This window comes from Anastrepha ludens, chromosome 3 (assembly GCF_028408465.1).
Source record: "Anastrepha ludens isolate Willacy chromosome 3, idAnaLude1.1, whole genome shotgun sequence".
In the NCBI taxonomy this organism is placed as follows: Eukaryota; Metazoa; Arthropoda; class Insecta; order Diptera; family Tephritidae; genus Anastrepha; species Anastrepha ludens.
The window spans coordinates 13,890,470-13,913,140 of record NC_071499.1 but is presented as its reverse complement, the minus strand read 5'-3'; the positions used below and the strand labels follow the sequence as shown (position 1 = coordinate 13,913,140).

The 22,671-nt window shown below is 37.3% G+C and overlaps 1 long non-coding RNA gene across 1 annotated transcript; it reads left to right on the top strand.

Moving 5' to 3' along the window:
* Positions 1 to 1,142: 1,142 nt before the first annotated feature.
* Positions 1,143 to 14,010, top strand: LOC128857045 (uncharacterized). The gene is made up of 3 exons (XR_008453895.1): positions 1,143 to 3,364; positions 11,091 to 11,186; positions 13,659 to 14,010. It is a non-coding gene; the product is annotated as an uncharacterized LOC128857045 (long non-coding RNA).
* The last annotated feature ends 8,661 nt before the right edge of the window (positions 14,011 to 22,671 follow it).

Sequence of the window (22,671 nt, the reverse complement as noted above, 5' to 3'; positions counted from 1 at the left end):
CGAGTTCTTGGCACTTGTTGTTAGGTATGGAGTACCTTAATTCCTGAACGGCAGACCAAAGATCATCCAAATTTTTATAGTTTTTCCTTGCCACTTCCATCTTAATTTCATTCCACAGATTTTCGATTGGATTTAAGTCAGGGCTTTGAGCAGGCCAGTCCAAAACGTCAATTTTTTCCGTACTAAACCAACTCTTTACTAGTTTGGAGGAGTGTTTGGTCATTGTCTTGCATAAAACACCATTTAATGGGCATATTTTCAAAGGCGTAAGGTTCCATGTGGTTTTTTTAAATATTTAAGTACTGAAACTTGTCCATTTTACCATCAATTCGAACGAGTGGGCCTATTCCGTGCCAAGAAAATGCACCCCACACCATGATATTTCCGCCACCGTGTTTGACCGTCTTCTGGGTGAACCTAGGATTGTATTCTTGGCATATCGGTCGGTGTACAAACACTTTCCTATCTGGTCCTATCCTGTTGATTTTGGTTTCGTCACTCCACAGCACGTTTTTCCAAAAATTTAGACTTTTCCCTTTATTGGTTCTGGCGAAAGATAGCCGTTTCGAAATATTTTTCTTAGACAAAAGTGGTTTTTTCCTGGAAATGCGTCCAAACAAGTTTGCCTCGTTTAACCGCCTTCTAACAAGCCGAGAGGATATTTCTGTGTCCAATGACTGACTAATATCGGATGCTATCTGCCGCGATGACATAAAAGGATCAACTTTCACCATCCTTATAATGGCAGCATCCGTTCGCGCATCGGTCTTTCGTGGTCTTGGCTTCTTGAACTGCTCAAAATTTTAGCCATTTCTGCCACTTTTTTCCCTGCTTTATGCATTTGCCATTTGACCCTTCTTTCTTCAATCGTTGCGTGATTACCTGACCCCATTTTATGTTAATTTTTTTCCAAACACTTTAAATAATACAAATTGTCTAACTAAACAAAATATTGTACACATCTAATGCAGGTTGTGTCTTTACTGCATATACATACATACATAAAAGCAAACTGTGCCATTTTTGTGTCCACTTATATTCAGCGATGTTTACAAAAAAACTGATAACGGTAAAACACAAACCAGACAAAACGGTGCATTTATGCGCCATAAGTTGGAGTATTACTGCGGCGCCGATAATAGCACAACAATTTCGCATTACCTAAAATTTATGTTCAAAAATTTTTCACATTGCGTTCATATGAAATTTTGTGCCATTTACGTGTCCATAGCTGTATTTTATTGTAATTGGGTCTCTCTGTCTCTCTTTGAGGACGCATTTGTTTTTTCTTGCTGCATCCATGTAGACTGTCCTATTCAGCCGCCTTTGAATATATCCTAACACTCCCCTTTAATCACATACCCTTTCTCCAATCAACAACAAATAAAAAAGTATGTATCTCTCCTTCCGTCAATAGATTATTGCATATTTTGAAAATGTAATCTGTAGGTGAATTGAATACATTTAAAGCTAGAGTGTTTAGATAAACGAGTGCTTAGACCAAAGCCATCATCTTAATACTTTTAGTTATAGAAAATAATAAAATTGTGAAGTAAATTACAGAAACAAAGCTTTTTTTTCAACAGTTTGTTCTTCCCGGAGAGTAAACACAGGGTGGTATTCTTTTTAAATTTTAGCACAAACTGCATTGACTACAAGATTTACTACGTTTAATGCGGGAGTAAATAAAGAGAAATACCAAAAACAAAAAAATAGTTGAAAATAAGAAGAAGCACTAGCAGGAAAAAATCTTACGTTAGTTCGATGTTCTTATGAAACAAGTCCCCACAGCTCTAATCTATTGCAATGCTTGAAGTTTGGCAAGCGCTTGATCACAGCTTTGAATATGATTTAAAAAATTTGCAAAATAACATTGGCAACTCTATACCCTACACTAGCACACAATTATACCGTCTCGCCGTTTCTGGTTCGTTGATCATCTCGTAGTCGCCATCGTTACAGACTCGTTTCAGCTGATTTATATGCTTGCAATGCAATAAACGTTGCACTTTGCCACCCAAACGAATCCAAGTGGATTCCATCGGCACTCGTCTCGCATGCACATGCGACTACTTGCGCGCAGCACACGCCGAAATTGGGAGTATGTGTTGGAATGACTGGAATGCGGTGTTGTGTGCAATCGGGCATTGTGGGCCACATGGAATCATAGAGGAGTACAAAACAAACCAAAAAAAAAAACAAAAAACGAAAAGCAAAACAACAAAAAGTAATCGGTGACAGAGATGTCTTGTTAACAGTATGCGCACTCGCTCTTGGCACACTGCTATTGTGACTATTACATGGTGACAGATGAACAAGCTACTCAAAGCCGCAACAGACACGGTTGGGGCAATTTAAGAGCACACAGCTCCAACTAGTTAATGTCGTTGGTCGGAGGACACAAATTCTTACTGAAACGTGTACGACGGAAATGAAGAGAATTTTTTGTATTAGTTGACTACTACGAGTAAAATACAACATTTGCTTATCATCGATTATATTTCTCCACTGCAGCCATGTTTGTATGTTTGGCCTCAGTCGCCGCGTAAATGCAGTAACGCGCTAAAGTTTGATGTTTGCTTTGCCTTGCCTTTGCCTGCGCTCTGTGTTGTGCAGCATTGCTTGGGGAATTTGGGGAGTTGTGTGTAGGCTAGGCTATGTTTATTTGCTTAGATATACTGTTGTTGTTGTTGCTGTACTTGTGTTTGGCTTCTACTGATGCTCAGCCACGGTTCGATTCGACTCGCGCTACGCGTGCATGTCGTTAAACAATTCAATGGGTTGGTTGCCTGCCTGCCTGCGCCATTGCTGTTGCTCGAATGCGAGCAAAATAAATTCAAAGCACGAATAACATAACATACATGAAATAATGCGAGTATACAGAAACAGCAACACAAATCTGCAAGTGCAGAAACAATGCGTTGGAGATCTTGGTGAGAAAATTCAAAAACATCCAATTAGTTTGTGTGTGTGTATGTGTGTGTGAATGTGTGTTATCTGGGGCCGTTTTTGTACGGAGAGTCGTTTTTTTTTTTGTTATTGTATGTACATAGAAGGTGTATTTCATTTGAGAAGTGGAACAGTGAGAAATTGGTGGAAGTAGTCGCTTAAGCAAGAGAAGAACTTTGAGGGGGGGAAATGTGAAATTTAAACTGCGTGTAGCGGTGGAAATTGGATTTTGGTATATACAACTTTTTAAAGTGTGAACTAACAGTTAGGAAAATGCAACCATACTGTGAGCTATTTCCTTGATTGTTTGTGTTGGTATTAAAAATTGTGTTGAAATTTAATGCGATTTTAAGTGTCTGTCTTTAAATTAATGGTGTGCAAATCAAACGATCTGAACTTCAGAATATTATTGCTTGTAAGTTGCTATTACGAAGTTGTACTTTACTTTAAGTATAGGGTAGCTTTTTAAGAGTTTGAACTTAAAATGATAATATTTTCAAAACAGAAATATTGTTGGAATGAGTTTTTTTTACAGACAATTTCATGACATTTATTTGCCACCGCGGGTACGAGTTACAGTGCCCATTCGATCAATTCGTTCCAGTTTATGACAACTTTTCCCAATAAATCTTTCCGTACGGCGTCAATAGTGGATTGAAACTTGCAATCAAATGACTGTTAAGCGCGCTGTACGGCAAGTTGCGCCGTCATGTTGGAACTAAATGCCGTCGATGTTTAGCTGATAAATTTTTGGATAGAAAAATTTTGTCAGCGTAGGTCGATAACGCTCGCCGTTCACCGTAACGGGAACGCTTTTCATATTTCGAAAAAACTAAGGACCGATGACGCCCCCAGTGCTCTGTGAACTTCGCAAATAGTTTTTTGATGTGAAACTTCTTAGGCGTCGATGGACGAGCGAGAATGGAGAGTAAAATTTCAAGGCCATGCAACGTTTTGGGCATTTTCGTTCCGCGAGAGAGAAAAAAGATATAACGTAGAGGAAAAGGAGAGAGAGAGAGCTTTACCTTATACTCGTATATATCTTAGATACACTTTAGGCTATTTTTCCAGAGTTTTTCCTTGTGGTTCCTAATTTCTAGTGAGAAATAACACTGCCTACTTTTTGGCCCTTGCTTTTTTTTTAAAGTAAATTTCTACAATTTAGGAGTGTTACTCCGTCTTAAACGGTTCATGACCACTTGTCAAACCTTACCGAACAGAAATGTCAATACAGTTTGGCATTCTCAGCTGTCAAATGATAGCTTTCATGCAGATCAACGCTTTACCAGAGCTCGACGACACAGGGATTTTCAAAACGGCGCCTTAGAGCTACTTGAGGAGACTAGCACTTCAACCATTTCACCATTTTTCAGATACTCGTGAGCCGATCCAAATTAAAATCACTTCTATAAATTTAAGTATTTTTAAAATGCAATGCCAAATTCAAATTTTTGCAAAATAATTAATTAATTAATTAATTTTTTAAAATAATGTAAACTATTTTCCATGCAACTTTAAAAAATACAATAAATATACAGAAAATATACAGAAAAAATTAGGCAGGAATTGAGTAATTGGAGAGATAATGCACCGCGTGGTATACTACGCATGCAATCATTTTGAGTTCTAAAATATTTTCTTTTTTCTAAAAGAAAACTTTTCAATTCAAAAATCAAATTAACTGTATTAATTTCTATCGCAGAACAAACACATCAAATGCATTTCCCTTAGCGCGTATTCTAACCCACCTTTCGTCGGCGCTCATAACTTTCACCATACAACACTGTCGGCGGAATATTGCCGTTGGTATTATCTCTCAAAAAACTGCCCACAAGAAATTGGAGGAAGGAGAAAAATGCGAAACTGGAAGTCGCTCATAAAAATCAATTTACTCACTCTCTGCACAAGATTTTAGCATCGCGCACATCTCCCACTGCATGCTAGCTCCTCCCTCGCCATTTTACTCTTAAATAAATGTTTGAATGCCAGTGTGCATATATACATATGTATGTACACATGTAGTGGGTATGTACTTGTATATTAACGGGCAATATGCGTTTGTCATGTGGCTTCGCTTAAAATCCATAACCAACCAACATAATTGACCCGAATCAAAATAGCGACAACATTCTCCAACAACAACGTGATTGTGATTGCTAGTGCGATGCTGACATCGTCAAATTCTCGATAGTAGTTGTGAACGATGAGAAATGTAGTGATTTGCCAGCTTAGAGTAAAGAAACAACACAACTAAAACTCGGTAGATATCCTTGTTTTGCAAGCAATCGCAACCGTAGCGGCTTGTGTGCGCGTATAAGGATGCCAAATTAGTAGCCTACTACGGAACATTTACATAGGCAGTCGGCATCCATGCAAAAACACGATCTTATATTGTACATATTTTTGCACGGCATCAATTTTTTGTAATATAATAATTGATTGTGGAAGATTTTAACGTAATTTATTGAAACATAGATTCCACCTTTTGAAAGGATAAGTCGCTGATCCATAACCTTTATTTGTCTTATTAAATATATCAATAAGAAATGCCTGATGTGCTATTAAAAGTTTATTTCTCCATCGCATTGGTAGTCTTTTACTAAAGGTTTGATAAGCAAAATTTAATTTTTTCTGAAGAAGTGCATTGATATATTCAGTACGGATCCTTCAAAAGATTCAATGATATCCGTGAAATTTGTGAATCACTGGGCGCCAAAACTTCTGAAATGCTATTAAACTACGGGCGATAAGGCATATTGGATTTCTTTTTTTTTTTTTTTTTGGTTGGTGAGGTAGGGTTGCAAATGCCTTCGCACTTACAGTGACCGTTGTCCACTGCGTCGTGTGGTGTGGCCACTAAAACGATCCCTCCTCTCCTTCTGGGGAGACTCCCTTCCCGGAACTGGAACTTTTTACATTATTTCGGGTGGGCCCAGAACGGCATCCATAAAGGACCAAATCTATTCACCCACCTCTGGGTCCACCATATTTGTAGCCAGCTTTCATGCTATAGGCTTGTCTTTTTGTGCCTCTATCTGTACGGCTTCAAGGCCAAGGAGTATTAGGTAAATGCTATGAGCTCCGAGGTAACCAAATAATATCTCCAAGACTTCTGATAACCAGATTGCCTAACTAACCTAATAAAATATGTCGAGCATTTGCTGCTGAAATCAAAGATCTTCGAAGTCCATCTATTCTGCCTAAAGTATTGGCCCCTATAATTTTGCAGCGCCCACCGCTGACTGAAATGGCGTTTCTAACAAAACGAAGAGGTCGAGAGGGCAGCAATCCGAATATGAAAATTGCATTTCGTCAGCAAAGCTTGATGAAACTCTGATAAGAACTGCTTTAATGCACTGATTGTGAGGTGATACAGTAACTGAAGAGTATTTGTTTTTTCACTACTGAGTTAATTGGACTTTCCAAGCGAATAATATGAGGCCTTTGTGCCAAATTATTTTCTCACTAATCTGTGAAAGCACTATGTGAGCATCAAAGGGTATTTCTGCTGAAAAAATTATATATTAAAAATAAATTAGAAACTTTTGTTGATTCTCTAAACTTTTCCTTGCAAATTAGATTTTCATGCGCCAGCAAAAAATAAAAAGTGACAAACCTAAAACACTTAAAACACAAAAATGTCTGCTAAATTTATTCTAAAATATATTCTGTTACGGGTTTTGGCTGACCTCCTCTTCTTGTTTGTGTTGTGCGTTTTGATGTTGGACAGGTGAGACAGTTTTTAAGCCGCCTCTGAACGGCAAAAGGTTTTTATGAGGAGGTTTTCCAAGGCAGAAATGCACACATAATGATTTTTATAGTTTTCAGGGGTTAGGAGTAGTCAGAATTTTCAAAAATTTCATTGGTTTCTCCTTGATTCGAAGAAGTTACTCTGTGGAAACATAGCTTTTTTTTTTATTAGTAATTGGGTCATCTCTGTGCTAGAAACCAGGATCATCAAAGCTAATAAGACGGTTCACAGCGGCACTCCACATGGGGGAGTATTGTCTCCACTTCTCTGGTTATGCGTTATTAGCAAAGTCTTAACAAAACTTAATAGAGGTGGGGTAAAAGCGGTGGCGTAAGCTGATGATGTGGTGCTAATGGCGTCACGACTGTGTCCTAATACGATCAGTGGGATCATCCAAAGGGCGTTAGGCGAGCTTAACTCTTGGGTCACAGACTGCGGCCTAGGTTTAAACCAGCGTAAAACAGAACGTATGCTTTTCACCACCAGATATAAGGTACCAACTTTTACTCTACCAAATATTAACGGAAACCCTCTCACTTTCATCCAGTGCTAAGTACTTAGGGGTAATTTTGGACTCCAAACTTAGTTGGAAATTAAACGTCGAAGAACGGGTAAAAAAGGTAGAAATTGCTGTATGTGCCTGTAAACATATGCTTAGAAGAAGATGGGGTCTTCAACCTAAGCATATATTATGGCCGCATAAGACGGTTATACGACGTATTTTATCGTATGGTTCGGTAGTTTGGTGGAAAGCTCTAGGGCGAGAGTACAATACCAAATTACTCGGCAGAATACAAAGATCAGCTGTGCAATAACGGTCGGTGCAATCAGATCATGTCCTAGAGAGGCTGTCAATGCCCTGACACACGTTATTCCAATAGACCTACATATTAAGAAGACGACAATCATGAGTGCATTTAGGTTAAATGAAGCGGGTCGCTGGAGAGAAAAAACTTATGGTCATGCCAGCCTATTATAGCGACAAACTCAGTTAAGCTCGGAGAGGACTGATTACATCGTCCCAACGGTAACTTTCAACAGGAACTGTGACACTCTCTTTCCATCTAAGGGGGAGTGGAATAAGGGATTCTCACTAAATATCTTCGACACTACAGTCTATACAGATTGCAGTCAAATGGAATGTGGTGTTGGAGCTGGTATATATTCTCACAGACTTAAAATTGAGAAATCTGTGCGTCTCCCTAATACCAGCAGTGTCTTCCAGGCGGAAGTACTGGCAATTGGGGAAGCCTGTAGGCTACTCGCAGATTTCTCTTTTAAGGGCAATATCGATATTCTTTCGGATTGCAAAGCAGCAATCCAGGCACTGGATTCGGCTACAACAACCTCTAAAGTGGTGGAGCAAAGTAGGAATAGCCTTGCCACCTTGAGTGAAAACCATAAAGTTATCTTAATCTGGGTCCCGGGACATCGCGGTACATTCAAAGTAACGAAGAAGCAGATAAATTGGTAAGAGAGGGATCTGCTATGGATAATGTTCTTGCGGAATCGGTATTCGCACCATTAGGTGCAGTCAATAATGCAATCTCCCTAAAATACCTTCGAACTGCGGATTGTAGATGGAGAGACCAGACGAAGTGCAAAATTAGCAGAACGTTATGGCCCACCTACAACCTCAAGGAAAGGAGCAGCCAAAATGGGCATCCCTCACAACACATACTGTCATAGTTGTAAGCAGCCGGAGAAAAAGGAAACAATCTTCCACTTCCTCTGTGAATGCCCTGCTTATGGAAGGACAGAATGTTAACTCTGGGCCAACCGCTGTTTGAGAGTCTCGAACAACTGTCTGGCTTAGATGTCAACAACCTAATAAGGTTCCTTAACCGCACAGACTGGATATAGTTATGCTGTAAATAACCGTTAAACAAGTTGGTAACGAGGATGTGGCAACAAAATGGTGCGGAAGCGCTAGTTGGATTCTGGAAGAATCACTACTTTAACCAACCAACCATGATTATTTAAGTATTATTTTTCTTTTAAATCTGATGAAAAGATAGATTTATTTTAAATCTTTTTTTATTCAATAAAATCATACTACTATTTTTTTTTGACCGCCCACAGGCAATAGTTTGTATGAAATTTAATTTTAATAAATGTAATATAATAATTTTTATAATATATTAGTTTTCTAAGTTTACTTTCATTATTCTATTGTTAACAGTCATAAGTCTTTAAAATAAAAACAATAAAAATATTTAAAATAAAAAAATCTTACTTCCTCTTCATTTCTTTCCCACTTTGTGGACACTACTATTATTTTGACCGCAGCTGTATGTGCGTGGATGAATGCATACTCTGAATGGAAGATCCCTGTTATGAATTTAGCACACTTCGCTAGAAAACCTTCATTACTACTTGCCAATGCCTCTCTTTTCCACATCTAGTTTCTCATGCAAATTTGCATTTTGAATGTATTGAATTTACTCTTTTTGATTTATTTGTTTTAAGTTAATTTCATTATATTATTTATTTTAGATTAATTCAATTGAGCACCGTAATTTGTTAATATAATGAGAAAAAAACTATTTAAGCCTGATTATAAAGGGCTTTCCAATAAGAGGTTTTATTTCGATATACAAAGAAAAATGCTATTTTTTAATATAAATGATCGGATGTTAATTTCATTATAAAGACGAGTACCGGACTTGAGGAAAAAATATTTTCTTCTTGGTAAAAATATGTTAAGTTTGTTTAATGTATTTTATAGTTAGAGCTGTGCACACCTGGTCACTAACAGGCTGCTCTAAATTTTCCGAAATATAACTATAATTATAAATTTCTAGTTTAGATTTTCCCTGTCGGGTGCTTATTTGTGCAAAATAAATGCATATAAATATGTATGCACACACATCTATTCGCCCTAGGCACTCTCATTATTTCTGTTGCCATGAGTGCAGTGTGAAAATGAAAAAAATCATAGGAAAAAGCCATGCACATTAACAATAGGTATAGTGATAAATGGAGTAATTGTGTACACACCGACACACATACAAGCTTCTGTGTCTACATTCTTATGCGAGTACCTTCTGCTCAAATATGAACGAGACTGATTTAATAAAACACAAACGGTTAATTATTGTTCAATTTTTATTTTATCTCCTTCAAAGTAATCACCATTGGAGGCGATACACATATGCCAACGTTTTTTCCAATCATCATAGCATTTCTGAAAGCCCTTTTCGGTATGGATTTCAGTTCCTTCTTCGAATTCTCTTTTATGACTTCAATTGTCTCAAAATGTTTTCCACGGAGCGGCAACTTGAGCTTGGGAAACAGGAAAAGTCACATGGAGCCATATCAGGCGAATACGGTGCTTGCGGAACGATATTAACATTATTTTTGTTCGAATAATCGCGAACAAGACGTGATGTGTGAGCTGGTGCATTATCGTGATGCAAGAACCATGACTTGTTGTCCCACAATTCCTTCCTTTTAAGACGAATGTTCTCGCGCAAACGCTTTAAAACGTCTAAATGATATTCAGCGTTAACCGATCGGCCTTGCGGAAGGAACTCCGAGTGCACCACACCTTCGTAATCGAAAAAAACAGTCAGCATAACCTTAATTTTTGAGCGACTTTGGCGTGGTTTTTTGGGTTGATGTACGGCCCTCTTTGAACGATTTGAACCACTGCAAAACACGTGCACGCGATAAAGCAGAGTCCCCATAGGTTGTCTGCAACATTTTTAAGGCGTCTGAAGCCGAAATTTTGTTGGAATAACAAAATTTCAAACAAATCCTTTGTTCAACTTGAATTTCGATCGTTAAATTCGAAAAACACACTCGAGCTTGACTTGTTTACAGTAGCACAGAAAACAAACTATGTGACATATCACGCTGAAATTTGCCATGTAAGCTTATAACAGTCCTACCAAAAAACAAAAAATTTATTTTTGCCATATGCCGCGGGCCGTTTTATTGATAACGTCTCGTTCATATTTGAGCAGAAGGTATATACTACACGTCTCGCTGCACACATCTGCACATAAATATGCACTTAATATTTAGCGAATTCGCCGTTAGAAAGAAATCCAAGCAAAATGAATTATCAGCAGCAAAACCAGTCCCGGGCGCCACTATTCGTTTATAAAGTATGTAGGTATATATGTACATATGTATGTGTGTATGTATGTGTGTGTGTATGGATGTATGTATGTATATGCTATTGTGGTGCAGTGTGGTACCTTCACAGGCTTTGGCCGAGTTTGTCCTCCAATTCATGGCTTTGCGCCATGTTTTTTCCTGCTCTCGTATTTATATTTATATTTCTGTATCATTCCTTCTGTATTATTTTCTATATTTGTATGTAGGTATGTACACCTAGAAAGAAATGACATTTATTTAATTTTTTCCTTCTGTTTCTTTGCAGGTAAGCTAACCGTAAACGATTATAAGTTTTGACACTAAGCTGATCTGGAGCACTTGATGGTTATGTTAAAAGAATTTCTTAAGGCTGTTAGCTTATGTAAGCTCCATTTATCTTAGAAATTATGACAATTGCTTTTTCACATTTATACATTGAAATATCCTGCAAAATTAGTTTTTTGATTTTGTTATTAGCCCTACGTTGGCCACCCGGGTTTGGCCAGACTTTTTCGACTTTGAAAGTGAATTTAATATATTTCTATTATAGTTAACGACTTGGGCTTCCAGGTAGCTTCCTAAGGTAGCAAAAGTTTTTTTTCCTTGTTTGCTCCTATCGGGAGCATAGGGCCTCAAAGAGACTCCTGTTTTGTATTGGTTTCGTTAATCTATTTGATTTCTGACAGGGTAGGTGATTAGCCTGCCGCCACCAGTCCTAAATAGTGGGAATGACCATCTTTCGTTGCTTAGGAACAATGCCTTCTTTAGTGCTAGGAACGCCATCTGTGTTTCACATTTTTCTGCCAAGAGGATCGCACAGATGGTTGAGGACTTCGCTAAATTTGGTGTGTCTGCGCTATTACCGCGGCTGCCTGATTCCTCTAGCTGGCGCCACTGATGCAATATGTAACTGTGTCTGTTTTCTTTGTTTTTTGTTTGTTTTGGCAGCCACAATGCAAATAATGCACAGACTATTATGCGGAGGTAAGGATGGAATTGGAGCAATTTTTTGTTTGTTTGTTTAAGAAACAGGGAAATTAGGTACATTTAGAAAAATGTGAGAACCTTGCTTTACGTGGGATTCGAACCCACAGCCTGGAATCGCCTGCACTAGCTGGCTTACGTACGCTAGACTTCCGAGACCGGTAGTAGTACTGGAAAAATTATAAATCCTCCGATAGTTTGATTAATTTTGTATGAAAAATGATTAAGGCACTTCACGTAACGAGGGATTCGCCAGCTGAATTATCCTCTCGTAATTTCTCATGTATTCACACACTCTTCCAATCAGTCGTTATTTTGATGGCAACGAAGCAACGTGAGTGCAGAATGTGTTGATTTTTTCGTATATCACTAACACAATCTTAGTTTTTTCGTAAACAAACCGCTCCGTGACCCCATTTACGCCAGCCAATCATGTCAGCCCCTCAGCAGATTCGGTCAAATTCGCTGAGCGCCGGTTAACGTTCTGATATTGTCTACACCTGTATGCAGGCAACCCAACATACGCGTATATGCCCATATCGTAAGGAGTCGCGTTGGTCTAGAGCTCGAAAATTTAGGGTATTTCAGAATTTTTTTTACATTAAAAAAATTAAAAACGATATTTAAATTTTTTAGGCTTTTTATTTTAATTCTTTTATATACAAAAATGAAAAAAAAATTTTTTTTTTAATGAAAAACAAACTGAAAAAAAATTAATTTTTAATAAAAAATTTTTTTTTTAATGAAAAACAAAATGAAAAAAAATAAATGTTTAATAAAAGAAAATTAAAAAATTGAAAAAAAATGAAAAATTTTTTGGCATTAAAAAAATTAAAAACGATATTTACATTTTTAGGCTTTTTATTTAACTTCTTTTATATACAAAAATGTAAATTTTTTTTTTTTTTTTTATTGAAACACAAAACGAAAAAAAAATTTTTTTTTTAATGAAAAACAAACAGAAAACAAATTATTTTTTAATAAAAAATTTTTTTTGTCATGAAAAACAAAATGAAAAAAAAAAATAAATGTTTAATAAAAAAATTGGAAAAAAATTAAAAATTTATTATAAAAAAAAAAAAAAAAATAAATTTTTAATAAAAAAAAATTAAAAAAATGGAAAATTTTTTATAAACAAAAAAATGAAAAACAAAAATTGAAAAAAACTTTTTTTGTTTTTTTTTTTTCAATTTTAATAATTTAAAAAATTGCGCTAAAGTTGACCCTCCCGAAAAAGATAATGAAAAAAAAAACATTTTTTTAATGAAAAAAAAAAATAATAATAAAAAAATTGAAAAAAATGAAAATTTTTTATTAAAAAAAATGGAAAAAATCGAAAAAAAATTAAATTTTTTTTTTAATTTTAACAATTTAAAAATTGGCGCTAAAGTTGACCCTCCAGAAAAATTGGACCTGGCGGTGTTGTCCATTTTGGCTCTTCTATTTATCTAAAACACAAAAACCAAACAAATTATTAATCAGTATGACTGTAGCTATGTATGCCCCGCTACGAGAATAAAAAAACTTAACAAAATGGTGCGGTTTTGAATATTGAAATAATTATATGATTCATGTACGGGCGATAGCCATTGATGTTGTGAACAACATATTGAAATTTCAGACGATTCAGTTGAATAGTTTTTTTTTTTTGTTTTGACAACACCAGTCCGAAAAAAGTCGTTTTCGTGTTCGAGATAAATAAGTTTAAAGTTTGAGGTACAGGAGCGCGCAGACCGCTCTCTACCTAGTTAATGGGCTGTAGAAGCTATAATATTGGGAATTTCCGCATCAAAATTTCACAGTAAATTCTAAAGATACTACACCTTCGAAATATCGAAAAAACAAAAAATTGGTTTTTTGAAATTTCTAGAACACCGGGTACCCTTGAGTCACGCTCATCTTATAGTATGGATGATCCAGCGCCTCAACAAAAATGAGCCGTACGTCGTGCGGATGGCGCCCCTAGTGTCGCCTCAAGAGGAAGAAAGCAACCGTGTGTTCCCTTATTATTAAAGATTAAAAATATATTGGTATTTTCAGTAAAGACCAACCGTCTTAGCGCTCCAATTTGGGGAGAGGTAGGTACAAATTGTGTCAGAAAGTTTTGCAAATCAAAAAATTGGAGCTTTAGTGGGGATTTTTAAAAGTGTTTAAGGAATATCGACGCTTTGGAGTGGAATATGTAATTATTGTATTTAGTAGGTCATGATTTTGGAATTAACACAGTGTAACAAAATTTACTATATAGTAATTTCTAAAAATAAATTTTATATTTATAGACTAAAAATTTAAAAATAAATTGTATATATAAAAATAAAAATTTTAAAATAAATTTTATATTTATAAACTTAAAATTTAAAAATAAAAATTTTAAAATAAATTTTATATTTATAAACGAAAAATTTATTTACAGAAACCGCTTATTTTTAGCGTTTTACTTGTAAAAACACTTTCTTCTCAGAAATCTATTTATGTACAATGAGCCAAAGTTGTATATATGTACATACATACATACATACATATACATAAAAACACCCGCCAGTAATTATACATTTTGCGCATTTTGTAATAAAATTCATTATGTTTACCGAGTGCGGCAACGCTAAAAATACATTTCTTCTCTTTTATCATCTCATCCCTTTACCTTCTAAAATTTAATAATCGCTAAGTTGACGTCAGAATTTCAGTTGTCGGCTGTGCTGATAGGCACGTAGAACAGTTGGGCCTACCAGTAGACATATAAAGTGCGTGTGTGTGTGCAATAAACGTATATACATACATACATACATACATACATACATACAATACATTTTTTGATAACGTATAATAAAAGTGCAGGAAAGAAAACGTAAAAACTTTAAAATACCAGAAGAAAAAAGGAAGAAGACAAAGTGTAGGTTTAATTGATTGGCTTACATAATTTGCTTAGTGAATTTTATGTGGCGGCGTATAGTTAAGAGCTAATTACGTTTAAGAAAATATGAATGGATATGTATGTATGTGTATATGTATGTACATACAGCTGCGGTCAAAATCTTAGTAGTGCACATACAGACATAAAATGGAATGGGTTAAAAAAGTGCGTGTAATCGCTTTTATAAAAAAATTTATTTTTTCCCTCTTATAGCCCAAATGTCAAACAAAACAAATCCCAAAAAAAAATCAAAGTTTATCTTATTTCAGTAAGGTAAAATTATATTTAGAAAAACTGCAGCGAATTTTGAGCTTCCAAAAACTTAGTAGTGTAACAAATTGTAAGAAAAATTTTGACAAAACTTCTATATGATGGTGATTTTATGTATTTTTATTTTTACACGGGATTTTGTTTAGTATTTAAATTAGAATTTTTTTGCATGTCCCCTATTCTTTAGAATTGCAGCACAACGGCGTTGCATTGAGTCAACAAATTTTGTGGCATCTTTCAATCGAAATCGACTCCCATGATGCGCTCTTTACAGCTTCCCATAGTTGCGTATTAGATGTTGGCTTGCGTTGGGCCACTGCCTCCTTGACATCAACCCACAAATTTTCAATGAGGTTTATATGACTCGTGACTGTGGCGGCCATTCCATTACGTTGATCTGACGCTCCTCAAAACATCTTTTAGCAGCTTTGCACGTGGGTTTGGGGTCGTTGTCTGGAACGTCCAAACAAGCGGCATTTCGTCTCTGGCATATGGCAGCATGCTGTCCTTGAGTATATCAACATATGAAGCCTTTGTCATCATTTCCTTAACCCAATGAATGGGTCCCACGCCTAGCCAAGAAAATCATGCCCAGACAATAATGCTAGAACCACCATGCTTTATTGTTTTTGTTGTATAATTTGGCTGGTATTCGGTGTTAGGTGGTCTCATCTTACATATTGGCACGATCCCTTTCCACCATACAAGACAATCTTCGACTCGTCCGACCGGCCATGAAATGTTGTGCCATTTGGTCGAAGGCCAATTTATATGTTCTTTGGCGAATCGAAGTCTCTTTTCTATTTCTACATGCGTTTTTGGTACTTTTCGTGGACTGTGGGCACCCAGGTCGTGCTCACGCAAACGTCAACGAACAGTCTCAAAGCTCGAAGACACTTTTAAGGCATCTTTTATCTCAGTAGCAGCCGCAAATGGAAACTGCTTTGAGTATCTGACGATAGACTTAACTTCTCTTGCCGACATTGCTAGCTTTCTTCCACGCTTTTTGCCGCTTGGTTTGTACTCGATGGCATTACGTACCATTGTTGGTGAACAACCAATGATATTTTGCACTTTCACATAAGTTTTTCCATCAGCAATTAATTTTTTTCTGAGGGCGCGTTTCTCGGGTGTGCAATTTTTCCTTCTGGCCATTATTGAATGAGGAATAATAAAAATTTGGTCATTAGCTGCAGATTATCAATTAAATAAACTTATCTCACCGTTTTTTTTTTTTAATTTTCACAAAGATACAGGGTAGCCAATATTCGACGGACCCATCTGGAAACCCTGTATCTTTTGACAGAGACGTCAGATCGCTTAATGACATACCGCGTTGGAAGCGTCAGTCCAAGCAAATTTTTACAGTACACGCCACGCGAGCGCTCCCAAATTGTAGAAATTTACATTCAACAAAAGAAGTCAATTGTGAAAACTCAACGTGCGTATAAAAAATTAAATAATGGGAAAAGTGCGCCTTCTAAGAACACCATTAAACGTTTGTACGAAAGGTTTTCGCCTGGTGATGCTCTTTCTAATCAAAAGAGGCCAAATCAAAACCGGCCATCGCGATCGGATGAGAATATTGCTCCTGTACGGGCCAGTGTTGAGACGTCGCCAAGGACATCCCAAAATCGCCGTTCTCAGCAGTTGGGCATATCTCGGACCACTTTACAACGAATTATCCGCATTGATTTGCATTTATTCCCGTATAAGATCCAATTGACGCAAAGATTGTTGCCTGCGGACAAGCCTCGTCGATTGGAATGGGTCCAAAGAGTCATCGAAATCCGTCGGGCCCATCGAATATGGGCAATCCTGTAGTCAGATTTTGACTGCCTAAAAAGCCGTTGCAACTAAAATTTCATGCAAAATTAACGAAACCAACTGGTTAAGTTTAACAAGTGATTGCATAACTTGAAGCCGACTTCTTACTCTAACGGATTTTACAATGGATGGCGAAAAATTGTGATAAAAAAACGTGGCCACTTAAATATAATGAACCACTACAAAGATTCTGACCGCAACTGTATGTATATATGTAAATAAATAGATTAGGTGTATCCACCAAAATTAATCGATAGCCTCATTTTGTTGTTTTTGCTTAAAAGCGGCCCCACCCCTCTGCCAGCTGCATTTTGAATACATTTTCCTTGCAGTTACATACAAACATATGTATAATATGTATGTATGTGCATATTTTTGGTATATAAGGCATGAATGTATGTATGTATGTTTTGTAGAAGTGTATCTATATGCATAAATATGTATGTATGCACGCACGCACGTACCTACTTATGTTCATATGCATGCAGGCACAATCTTATGTATCACATTTTCTTCTCGACGCATTGCACCTTCCTCAGCTCATTTCAACTCGTCGTCGCACATCGCACTTCGCCCATCGCCCATCGACCATCGTTCATCGTTTGTCGTCCACGTCAACGTTGATGTTATTGGGATTCGTCGAATTTTGTAGTGTAGCGTAGTGTAGTGTACCTTTTGAACAAGCTAGCATAGGAATGTATCAAACATACATACATACACACAAACATTCATACATATTTATGTAGCTGGACTGTCTGCTTGCCTGGTCGGCTGTTGGTTAGCGCCGCGAGAACATTCGGTGCACGCATTCGCTGTATTTCGCGGCGAGCCATCCGTACTCGCTTTGCCCGAAAGTGCGGCACTGCATTCTGCTCCATTATATGGGTATGTCAGTATGCTTATGCAGGAATGTATGTATGTGTGTATGTACATATATATTTGCATATACATACATAAACATCTGTATGTTCATATGGTAACAGCACCGATTCCTGCAACTATGCTTGTATGTATGAATGTATATGTATATGTATGGATGCCTGTATGTATGTATACAGGTACGTTTGTAGGTATGTTGTCATAAATTGTATGTATGCACATGTGTATGTTTGCATGCTGCAGTTGTTGTTGTTGTTGTTGGTTGATCTGTATAGCAGCTTGTGCTTGCTCTGTGCACCTACATCCAATTCGGAGTCGAGTCCTGTGTATCTACAACATAGAAATTTATGTAAGCACAACATACATACATACATACATTCAAATGTATGCCCATATCCATACCACATTTTACCTTTGTCCGGATTTTTGCCACAGTAACATCAATAACAATGCACAATGTCATGCAAAACTCACCGAGAAATCGACTTCGTGACAAACTTATTGCCACATCGTCAAATTATCTGTCGAAAGGATACAAACCAACCACTGTGCCATTGTTGTTAGGCGGTGTATTGGCTTTCATTTGTATTTCTACAGTAGTACTAAATCCTTAATAAACGATTTGTAATTCTGTTTAATCCTAAAAAATTGTTTTTATATTCCATATGCGAACCTTGGAATAATTTTGCAACTTTCTTTTGCAAGTCGAGAAATTTCTGAGTTCCCTTTCTGTTCCGATGAGAACACTTCGATATCAAGTTCCTCTACACATGGAAAGGTTGGACATCTCCGACAGTGTACTCTGCCCAGTTTGTGAAGAGGAGGATGAGACGGCGAACCACTTTCTGTGCGTCTGCCAGGCCTTCGCCTGAATCAGGCTTGAGGTCCTTGGCACTGATGTGTTAAGTAGCGGCCACCTTGGCTTCTTCGCACCACAAGATCTTCTCAGATTTCTTCGGAGATCGGGTAGATTTAAAGAAATTTAAAAGGGAATCCAAGTGTAGTACAGTGTACTAAATTGTGTCTGAGTAGGTTGGGCAATAAGTTCGTAGCGTTTTTACCGAAGACTTTTATATATATGTAATTGGCGCGACACCCTTTTTGTGTGCTTGGCCGAGCTCCTCCTCCTATTCCTGGTGGTGTGCGTCTTGATGTTGTTCCACAAATGGAGGGACCTACAGTTTTAAGCCGATTCCGAACGGCAGACATTTTTTATGAGGAGCTTTTCATGGCAGAAATACACTCGGAGGTTTGCCATTGCCTGCCGACTGGCGACCGCTATTAGAAAATTTTTTTTCTTAATTTTGGTTTTTTACCGAGATTCGTACCTGAGTTCTCTCTGTGAATTCCGAATGGTAGTCACGCACCAACCCATTCGGCTACGGCGGCCAAGGACCTCTACTCAAACAAAAAACAATAATTATATCAATAAGTGAATCAATTATACACATAGTAGAAAAAGTCTGCGTTCACCTATGCAAATATTCTTTGCATTAGAAAAAGTTCAAAACAATAAATATTTCAGAAATTTTTTTTAATGAGTTTTATTAAGTTCACTTAAACGTAACTATCACACAAATTTCGCTACCAATAACAAAATCAAATTTAAAATGAGATCACATAAAATTAAAAAGGCCATTCAAACTAAACGGAAAAAGTTTGCGTTCACTTCAATAATAATAAAATAAAAGGCTTAAGATCATAGAAATGTTTTAAAATTAATAGCTAGTTGGATATCCCCGGCTTTTTATGACTTCTAGGAGGCGTCTTTTCATTGATCCAACTAGGTTGGCTGTTATTTCTGGACTTATGGGTAACCATTCCTCTTTAAGCGCGTTCTTAAGCATTTCCTTGCTAGTTATTGTACGCTCTCGTATTTTTTTTTTCTAGAACGTCCCATAAGTGCTCAATGGGGTTAAGGTCAGGTGATTGTGGGGGTGTGCGAAGTTGTTTTGGAACATTATACAACAACCACAACCCAACAATCTCTGCTGTGTGTTTCGGGTCGTTGTCCTGTTGGAAAACAAATCTTTCACCGAGTCCCAGTTTGATTGCACTTTCTCTCAAATTCGTTTTTAAAATATCGAGATAATCATGTCTGTTCATTATCGACTCAAAAAACTGCATATTTCCAACGCCCGAACTAGCCATACACCCCCATATCATGGCACCTCCTCCCCCATGCCTTACCGTAGGTACCAGATTTTGCTTTCCAAGTGCCGTTCCGTTTTTCCTCCAAATAATTTTACGACTTTTTATCCCGAAAATGCAAGGTGGCTTGTTTACGTATTCCTTGGCGAAAGCCATCCGCTTAAGTCGATTTACTAGCGATATGAAGGGTTTTTTTCGGGCCACTCTGCCGTGAAATCCGATTCTTTTTCGAATTTTTCTTACTGTATCTGGATGTACTTTCTTTTGGTATTTTACTTCTATGTCTTTTGAAATTCGGCTTGCTGTTAGTCGTGGATTAGAATTCACAAGAATAGTTATGTTGCGTTCTTCTCTTTCCGTCAGTTTTTTTGGACGCCCAGAACGAGGCTTAGACTCCAAACAATTCGTTTGCTTGAAGTTGTTTATCACTCTTTGGACCGAGGAGTATTGCCTCCCAGCAATTTTCGCGATTTCCCGATAGCTCATACTATTTTGCCACAAGCTTACAATGATTTTCCTTTCACCAATATCTATTTCTTTTCGCCTTTGGTCCATAGTAACAAAAAATGTATTTCTAATATCAATTTTTCCCTCTTTAGATTTGTTCTTAACCGCGTCAACTACATGAATGATTTAAAATTTAATTTAACGTAATTGCCATGCAAATAATCGTCACTATTCGAAATGAACGCACACTTTTTCTGCTTAGCCTATTTAAGTAACTGTACTACAATCCCGTTATCTGAACACGACGCAGCTCAAACTCCAAAAAATTTTGTTCATAACCTCTATGAATAATTTTCTTTGAAATAAGTGAAAAGAAATAACTGAGAGTTTTAGGATAAACACGTTAAATTATTTTAATACTTTATAACAGTGGGTGAACGCAGACTTTTTCTACCATGTGTATATTCGTCCCGTCTCTCGCCCAATTTGTTGATGCCTTTCTGCCAAAAATCGCCTGATCTGGTATCAAAGAAGTGGTTGAGCCAGCTTTTGAGAACCTCTTTGTTTGTTATGGAAGTTAACGCGCTTCATATGGTTTTACAGGTAGCGGAAAAGATGGTAATCGGTCGGTGTAAGACCTGAAAGACCTCCCATTCGAGCTCTTGGAGTGCGGCTTTGACGACTTGTGCAACATGGGGCATGGCGTTGCTGTGAAGGAGTACCGTTTGCCCATGTCGATCAGGTCTTTTCAGTCGAAAGGCTCATTCACTCGGTGTAGTTAGGCAATGTAAAGCTCATTTTTAACCGTGGCATTCTTTTCGAGCATTTCGCAGGGCACCATGGGAGGGCATGGGAGGGTCCCACCAAACACGTGTCATGATCTTCTTTGAATGAAGATCCTGCTTAACTTTCGGCTTTCGCGAATCTTCTGGAACCACTCACTCCTTTCTTTGCTTCATATTGATGTATGGGCACCATTTCTCATCTCCCGTGACGATTCGCTACAAAAAGCACTGTTTATGACTGCGAGTTGCTCGATGGCGGGGAGATGCTGAGAAACAATTTGAAGGCGACTTTCTTTGTGTCCGTTTTCGTTGAGCTCGTGAGGCATTCAAGGCTCCCAATTTTTCGGTAAATCCCATTGGTTGAAGGTAGTCAAGAATTGTTTTATGATCGCAAAATGGGGATAGAAATATCCAGTAACCGCGACATTATTTAGGAAGTCAGAGAGAGATGTAAGCAGGGCGCACGTATTGCAGGTTGCATTAGGGATGTTGTATGGTGGAACAAATATATGACCACTGAAAGCAAGACACGTAATAAGACCAAACGCAAAAACAAAAGTGCTACTGCGTACAGCTGAAATGCAAGTTCTACGATCCATCGTAGGGAAAACACGTCTTGACTGCATTAGAAACGAGGTCATTCGTGACGAAACTGGCGTCAATGACGTAGTGAAGTTTATAAGAACAAGAATACGAGCTTGGAATAATCACGTTTCTAGTGACGACAGAATTATCCGAATAGCGAGGGACTATATACCATATGGAAAGGGCAGCGCGGACCTGGAAGACCGCCAAAGAAATGGCGCGAAAGCTGGACTTCGACATCAGCGGAAGGACAATAACATTTTGTCATTTTGAATTTATTTATTTTAATAATACTTTGTAAATTTTAACTATGTAATTGTGTGAAGAAAAACTGGTGAAAACCTATAATAAAAGAATAAGAAGAAGAAGATCGCAGTTCATTTTCGCCGCCAATTCATGACTGGTTTAGCGACCCTTCTTCTTCAAAAGTGATTCGAGACGTTCTTCATCGAATTCAGAAAGCCTTCTACTGCGTCTCATCGACGTCAAAGTGGGCGTTTTTGAACTTTGCAAACCATTTCCGTGTGGTAAACTCGCCAGCGACACCTTCTCCATACACCTCGCAAATGTCCCGGGCTGCTTCGGCAGCTTTTTGACCTCGATGAAAAGGAAAGCAGAGCATTTGGCGAAAATGTTGCCTTTGCCTCCTGGGTATTCCATTTCTAAGCTTCACAACTAATAAAAAAATAAATAACTCAAAAAGACAATTAACATAGTTTTGTAGAGCTGAAAGAATTCTATCGAATGAATTCTTACCTTTGGCAAAGCAAACAAATCGTCGTAAAATGAAAGAAAATATAAAAACGCTACGAACTTATGCCCCAACCCAATACATTAACCGGGGTTTAACGCTGGTTTATGATTGTGCGGGTTATGAGGTGTAGAGTAGTGCAAGTTTTTTTGTATTTATTTTCAGCAATCTTTCTTACAGGGCTGGTAGCCATAGTAGGCAACTTTTCTACCTATTGTTTATTTCTTTATTGAGTGCGAATTCTTTCAAAGTAATTTATTTATTTTTATAAAAG